This window comes from Elephas maximus, chromosome 16 (genome assembly GCF_024166365.1).
Source record: "Elephas maximus indicus isolate mEleMax1 chromosome 16, mEleMax1 primary haplotype, whole genome shotgun sequence".
Lineage (NCBI taxonomy): Eukaryota > Metazoa > Chordata > Mammalia > Proboscidea > Elephantidae > Elephas > Elephas maximus.
Window position 1 is genome coordinate 59,102,835 of NC_064834.1, and position 8,126 is coordinate 59,110,960.

Here is an 8,126-nt window from a genome sequence, read left to right on the forward strand (position 1 = left end):
AACTCAGTCTACAAGGTTAGATTGTGCATTAAGTCAGTCTCTTTTGAGATCTAAAAGAGAGGTGAAAGCAGAGAGACAGGGGAACCTCATACCAGCAAGGTCTTTGGACCTGGGGTTCCTGTGCGGAGAACATCCTAGACAAGAGGAAGATTGAAGACAAGGGCCTTCCTCCAGAGCCAACAGAAAGAAAGCCTTCTTCTGGAGCTGGAGCCCTGAATTCAGACTTCTAGCCTCCTAGACAGTGAGAGAATAAACTTCTGTTTGATAAAGCCATCTGCTAATGGTATTTCTCTTATAGCAGCACTAGATAACCAAGACAGCTTAATATTGATTAAAAAAACTAAGTTTGTATACAAAAACCTTCCCACAATTACAACTAGAAGCACAGATGGCTTCACCAGAAATTTGTATAAAACATTTAAAGTAGAAATAATACCAGCTCACCACAAACATATTCAGAAAACAGAAGGGAAGGGAGCATTTACAACTCATATTATGAGGCCAGAATAATCCTGATACCAAAACTAGACAAGAAAACTACAAACCAATATTCACTGTCAATATACATGCAGAATACTTGACAAAATATTAGCTAATCAAAAACCAACACTATATAAGAGGAAAAAAAAGTAAATTTTCTTGCAGCAATGCAAGATTGTGTATGCCTTTGCAATTAAATATAGTTCACTACCTAAAAAGAATACAGGATATATAAAATTATAATTAAATCTATACACATATATAAAAAAAGCATTTAACAAACACGAATACTTTATTGATTAAAAAAAAATCTTAGCCCACTTGGAATAAAAAAGTCTTGAATTTTATAAAGCACACATATGAAAGATATACAGCTATGAAAAAAAAAATTGATGATGAAATGTTGAAAGTTTTTCCTTAAGATTGGGGACACAGCAAGGATGCCCCTTTTCACCATGTCTTTTTACCATTGTACAAAGGGCTTATCTACAGGAAAAAAAAAGAAAGAAATATAAGGCTGTTATGGACTGAAATGTATGCCCCCAAACTATGTGTTAGAATGTTAATCCCTATTCCTGTGAACGTAATCTGTTGTTTAGAAATAAAGTTTTCTTTGTTAAGTTAACGAGGCCATACCAATACAGGGTATGTCCTAAACCTAATCACTTTTCAACTTTGTAAAGAGCAGCATAGACACAGAGACACATGGTTGCACAAACAAGGAAAGACAGAGACCATGTGATGATCAGCTACAATCCAGAGAACAAACAGATGCCCAGGGCTGCAGACAAGGAAGAATTTGACATGACCAAGACCCTGATTTGGACTTTTAGCCTGCAGAACTGTGAGAAAATAAATTTCTGTTCTTTAAAGTCACCCATTTGTGGTTATTTCTGTTACAGCAGTAGTAGGAAACGAAGACAAGGACACACAGATTGGAAAGAATACAATTATATATGTGGGAAACCCCAGATACAATTATATATGTGGAAAACCCTGAAGAATTTATACACAAAAAGTACTGCAATTTAATAAGCAAATTCGGTAAAATTACAAAGAACAAAGTCATTAATTGAAATACATTTGTTTTTATAGACTAGGAATAACAACTGGAATATTAAATTCAAATACATGATTTATCATTTCTTAAAAATACTCAGGAATAATTTTTTTAAGTGAAAGAACTACACACAGTGGAAAAGAAAAAACCTTGCTGAAAAAAACAAAAGCAGTTAGAAATAAATGAAGAGACAATCTATGTTAATATAATGGAAGAGTACATATTTTTAGATGGCAATTCTCTCTTATTTGATCACAAGATTCAACTTAGTCAAAACTCCAATAGGATTTTTTGCAAAAAAATCACGTTTATTCTAAAGTCTATATGGAAATGCAGGGAATCTAGAATGGCCAAATTAACCTTGAAAAAGAAGCGCAAGGTTGGAGAACTCTCACTATTTGATTATAAAAATTCTGCAACAAACTCAAAAGCATTTAATAGTAGAATAAGGATAGAAAAATAGGACAATGAAACACAATAGAGAGTCCAGAAATAAGCCCACACATGTACCATTGATTGATTCTACAAAGATGTCAAACAATTCAAAGAGGAAAGCACTCTTTAATATATAATGACAGAATAACTGAACATCCATATAGAAGAAAATAAACTTCAACTACTGTTCTACATTATACATAAACTTAATGCCATAGATCACGGACATAAATATAAATGCTAAAATTTTAAAACTTTCAGAAGATAACATAGGAGACTAACTTCACAACCTTGGCATAGAAACATTTAATTTAGCAGCCCATTGAAAGCACTATCATAAAATTAAATAGAAGGATAAAGTAGGCTTCATCAAAACTAAAACTTCAACTTTTCAAAAGACACCACTGAAAAATGAATAGGCAAGACGCTGAATAAGAAAACATGTACCTCTCAAAAGACTTTCAGCCAGAACATATATAAGGAACTTCTACACATCAGTAAAGAAAAATAAACAGCCTCATGAAAGATGAGCAAAAGACTTGAAAAGATACTTCACAGAGAAATATATATATGGCAAATAAGTGCTCAATATCATTAGTTATCAGGGGAATGCAAATTAAAACCGCAATGTAATACCACTTCACACCCACTAAAAAACAAAACCAAACCTGTTGCCGTTGAATTGATTCTAACTCACAATGACTGTATAGGACAGAGTAGAGCTGCCCCATAGAATTTCCAAGGAATGCCTAGTGGATTTGAACTGGTGACCTTTTGGTTAGCAGATGTAGCTCTTAACCACTACGCCACCAGGGTTTCCTCACACCCACTAGAATGACTAAAATTAAATGGCTAACACATTTATTCCAAATTCAATTATCTTAGCTGGAATTATGCAGCAGATACAATCACCTCAAAAAGGAGCCAAAGGAGGAATATTGAGAGATGCTCAAGGAGTTGGGATTAGGAAAAGAGCCAGAGAAGGAGATACAGGCAGTCAGAGAAGTAGAAGGCCAGCAAAACCAAAACACCGAGTATAAGGGAAGTTTAAAGATAGCCAGGTCCAGAGAAGCCAATTAATGTGCACTCTGATACTCTCTGGAGTTCATCCTTAGGGGAATAGTGTGACTCAAAAATAAATTATCCATATAGTGGTGGAGATAAAAGCTAGAGTGGAAATAGCTAAGATTAATGATAAAGGAAGAAAGACAGTTTGTTTACAAAACTCTTGAAAAAATATACATTCTGGAAATAAGAAAGCTAAAAGACTAGCTTGAGGATGTATACAATTGAGGAAAATCTTCTGAAGAGAAAAAGTCAAGTTTGTTTATAGGTGTGGAAAAATAGCTAATGGAAATGGAGTTAAAGGTATAAGAGGGAAGGTTGACAAATGATGGAGCAAGATTCTAGAGAAGACAGAAATAAACAATAAACTAGAAGTGCACATGGAAAAGTTTAATAAAAAGTAAAGACACAGAGCAAGCATATTTTCACGTGCCCATGTTTATTACAAATATATGCTGAGTTCATTAGTTTAATAGATAGGGAGAGAGAGAGACAGACAGAGGAAGAGAGTGAGAATGAGAATGTGTAAGTGGCATAAGTAATATATATTCCCAAGGGGCAAATATTGAGCACGCCTCGATTGCTATATGAATCTACAAATTTCTTTTTTTTGGGGGGGGGATCGACTTACGAGTTCACATTATTTCACTTTGTTTGGTCTCTCATTGCTGCTCAATCTTTCCCTTTTACCATTCTCTTGTTAAGCCATTTTGCCTTCTCTTTATCACAATGTTTTATCTACCCAATAAATACCAAAGCTCTGTAGCAAAAATGAAGCCATCAATTCTTGGACATTACCCTTTTTCCTTAAATAAAACACCTTTCATATAACATCTAGCTTACCTAGAAAGGTGTTGCCTTTCATTTAAGATTGACAGTCTACAGAACATAAAAATCTTTGTCAGAACGAAAACTCATTTTCATTAATTCCTGGAAATATTCAGACTATTAAATTTATATTATCAGCACTTATTTGTCATTACCAATCAGAGTAAGTTCTTTGAAGAAATACTATAATCTAATGTAATAATACCATCCAGAGGTAGAAATTACTATATTTTCATACCGTTTTTTGCATACCTTATAGGATCCCTTAGAGAAGAAATTTAGAATAATTTGCCCCTTTTTAAAGCCTTGCTATACCAATCAAATTAAACAACCTATCCTTTTTCAGTGCACTTTTCAAATAGACCAATTTGTACAAAAGTTTCTCAGAATGACTACTAAAAGCTCAGATCATTAAACAGGTGCAAGAAGCAGTTTTTCTTTGAAGAGAAAAAAACTGAGATTTTGGACAGCCCTATGAAAAATGCCAGCCATGGCCTTCAACTTGATACTCAGACACTACTCTCTAGACCATAGGCAAACTCTCAGAACAAAAGGAGACAGTAAACCACATAAACTCACTAGTCTGTGAGGCCAGCTCAAAGACCAGGCTTATACAATACCACATAACATAAACAACCCAGTTTCTTAAAAAGCATACATCAATTCTTTGGTTAGGTTGACTAAGTCAACAGAAAAACAGGTTCTAGATAAAACTTATGAACTTGCCACAGTCCCACAACTCTGAGCACCAAATAAAATTCCCCCAAAGAGGAAAGAAAAGACAACACAAATGGGAGCTCATTTTCCTAAAGCAGAAGGAAAACAAGACAGCAGATGGGAACTCATTTTCCCAAAGTGATCACTGAAATTGCAAATTACTTCTAGTATATTCAGCTTATAGTGTTTTTTGAACATGAACCACAAACCAGTATCCCGGTAAGGGGAAATACAGACTCATTTATTAAGAATGTTAAGAATAGGTTGAAACTTTGATCTCCTAGAGTAAAATAAAATTCCTAGCAGGGTTGGGAACAGCTTCCTAGTCCAGCGTGTGTCATTAGATTAGGTCAGATAATTCAGGGTGAAGTCCACTTAAGAATACAGAGTTGAAAACTGCTTCAGACCCAGGCTCTGTTAGATTTAAGCCAGAATTTTCAGCAAAAAATTCGCTCAAGTGATCTCTATGATTATAAAATTCTCATCCTTTTCTTGTTTAGAACCTTGGAGTTTGGCCCAATTTATTTTTTCTCAGAAAAATCTTTGGGGATAGAATCTATAAGTTAGTTCTGTACTAGAGGCATTGGCTTTTATAGCTAATGACTTCTCTGGGTCTGGAAAACCAGGTTCGTATGTTTCCATCAGAATTCTAAATTCCTGGATGACAATTTAAGGATCTTCACGAGAGTTAGGAAATTCCTTTACAATTATGTGAAGTTCTGCTTTAGACTAAAGAGTAAAGAAAACCTGTGGAGGTTTATTAGTTTCCTCTGGGTATCTTATTTTAAGACATTTTCGAGACCACATCAGTAACTAGTTTCTCTAGATGTTTTTTATCAGGTTCCTTGGAGTAGAGCAGGAGTTCAGAAAGGGTATTAGTAGAGGAATAAGAAGGTAGAGAAGGATATAGAGTCAGCTGGCAGAGGAGCAGAAGGAATGGGGATAGAAGAAATAGGGGGCAGGCGCCTGACATTGCATTTCCTTTAGTTGTTTGGTCAATTTAGAAATGTTATGCTGCTTAAAGGCAGTTTTCCAAAAACAGGTGGGTATGAGGATGGAAGAATGTTCATATAAGTGGCTGGGGTGCTGGAAGGCAGCCCTGGCAAGTTCTTAGAACTACCATTCCCCATTCTATCAAAACAGTGGGTTCATACTTGCCACTGAAACCTGCATGTGCACCGAAACCTAGTGGTACACTTAGACCTGAAATGAGTACTCAAAAGAAAGCAAATAGTAAATTCAAGCTTAATGGGCTGAAACCTTTGGTCCTCCCAAAGTCAAATTAGAGTATTAACAGACCTGGGAGTACCATAGTAACAGCCCTCCCAGACTTAATCTGGCAACAAACGTGTCAAAATATCTAGAACATAAACTGAAAATGGAAGTCAAAGAGTCCAACAATAAATGTTGAAGAGTGTCAATGCAAGGAAATGGAGCTCATTTCGAGATTTTTTTTACCTGGGATGGCTCCTGGGAATCTGCATAGACACAGGTTCAAGGGGCCTGTGCTAGTACCGAGAGTTCCGAGTCCTCGATGTCCTTGGGGCTGCTGAAGATGATGCACCTTCAAATCCCATGTATCTGACACCAAGAAATGTCTAAGAGTAAGAACGCTCACTCTGTTAAAATAAAAGCAGAGATTTATTGAGGGTAATACAGTTCAAGAATTGGGGAAACACAGGGCAGAGAGAAATCTACTGAGTGTCCCCAAACATGGAGGGAGAGATGTGCTTTTATAGTAAAGATGGGGAAGGGGAGTGTGTGATGGTCACATGGCCACAAGGGGGGTATGTCATCTGCAACTACCATCTTCATGGAACATCTTGAGTAAACTCTTTCTCCTACAGTCACATTTCTGACACTCCACCCTTATTTACTAAGAGCTGCTAAACTGAATTCCTGACCCCCACCCTTATTTACTTAAAAGTGGCTTGGGGCAAGAGCTAGGCTGGTTTTAGAAGACAATTGATAGGAGTCCAGGGTCTTCTGGTCCCACCCAGCCAGAGGCCCAAGTCCATACAGTTATGAATAGGAAGTAGTCAAGGTCACATTCTCAGGAATTCAGGCACAGGAGCTTGTAACAAAATGGAGTTTTGATTCAGACTTCATGTCAACCATTTTATTATGCCATGTGTATGAGTTTTAGAGATTAGTTATCACAGTAGATAAGACTCTCCCTGAAGACAGATGTACTGAAGATTCCTGGATAGCCAGGAGGATCTCTAGTATCCATGACACCCAATAATTGCCCCACCAATGAGGCACTTGAAGATATAGATGCTTGACACCAGAAGAAGAACATACATGATGTGGCCAGCTGCCCAACAGGAAGAACCGCACTCTCCAGAAAAACATTATTGATCCTGGATTCTATGCTTTTGCTGTGGCCCCAGTCACACCGAAACGGACCTTGTTACAGCTGACAACCAGTAAAGCTAAGTGAAGTAAAATATACATGGGTGGTAAATTTGAAATGCATTATTTACTCAGAGCCACAAAGTAAATGGCAGTATATTCCCGTCTATGCTTACACAAAAATCCACAATCAGTTGTTTCAGAGTGGATGTTCTAGTAAGGCACCATTTTTAATTCTTCTCTAACCCTTTAAATGATCCTGGGTACTCTTTTTTCTTGATACAGCCTCTGTATCAACCTCCCTGCCTTGTTGTTGTTGTTAGGTGCCGTCGAGCCAGTTCCGACTCATAGCGACTGTATGCACAACAGAATGAAACACTGCCCAGTCCTGCGCCATCTTACAATCGTTGTTATCCTTGAGTTCATTGTTGCAGCCACTGTGTCAATCCACCTCGTTGAGGGTCTTCCTCTTTTCCGCTGACCCTGTACTCTGCCAAGCATGATGTCCTTCTCCAGGGACTGATCCCTCCTGAACACATATCCAAAGTATGTAAGATGCAGTTTCGCCATCCTTGCCTCTAAGGAGCATTCTGGCCGCACTTCTTACAAGACAGATTTGTTCATTCTTTTGGCAGTCCGTGATATATTCAATATTCTTCACCAGCATCACAATTCAAAGGTGTCAACTGTTCTGCAGTCTCCTTATTCATTGTCCAGCTTTCACATGCATATGATGTGATGGAAAATACCATGGCTTGGGTCAGGTGCACCTTAGTCTTCAGGGTGACATCTTTGCTCTTCAACACTTAGAAGAAGTCCTTTGCAGCAGATTTGCCAAGTGCAATGCGTCTTTTGATTTCTTGACTGCTGCTTCCATGGCTGTTAATTGTGGATCCAAGTAAAATGAAACCCTTGACAACTTCAATCTTTTCTCCGTTTATCATGATGTTGCTCATTGGTCCAGTTGTGAGGATTTTTGTTTTCTTTACGTTGAGGTGCAATCCAAACTGAAGGCTGTGGTCTTTGATCTTCATTAGTAAGTGCTTCAAGTCCTCTTTACTTTCAGCAAGCAAAGTTGTGTCATCTGCATAACACAGGTTGTTAATGAGTCTTCCTCCAATCCTGTTGCCCCGTTCTTCATATAGTCCAGCTTCTTGGATTATTTGCTCAGCATACAGGTTAAATA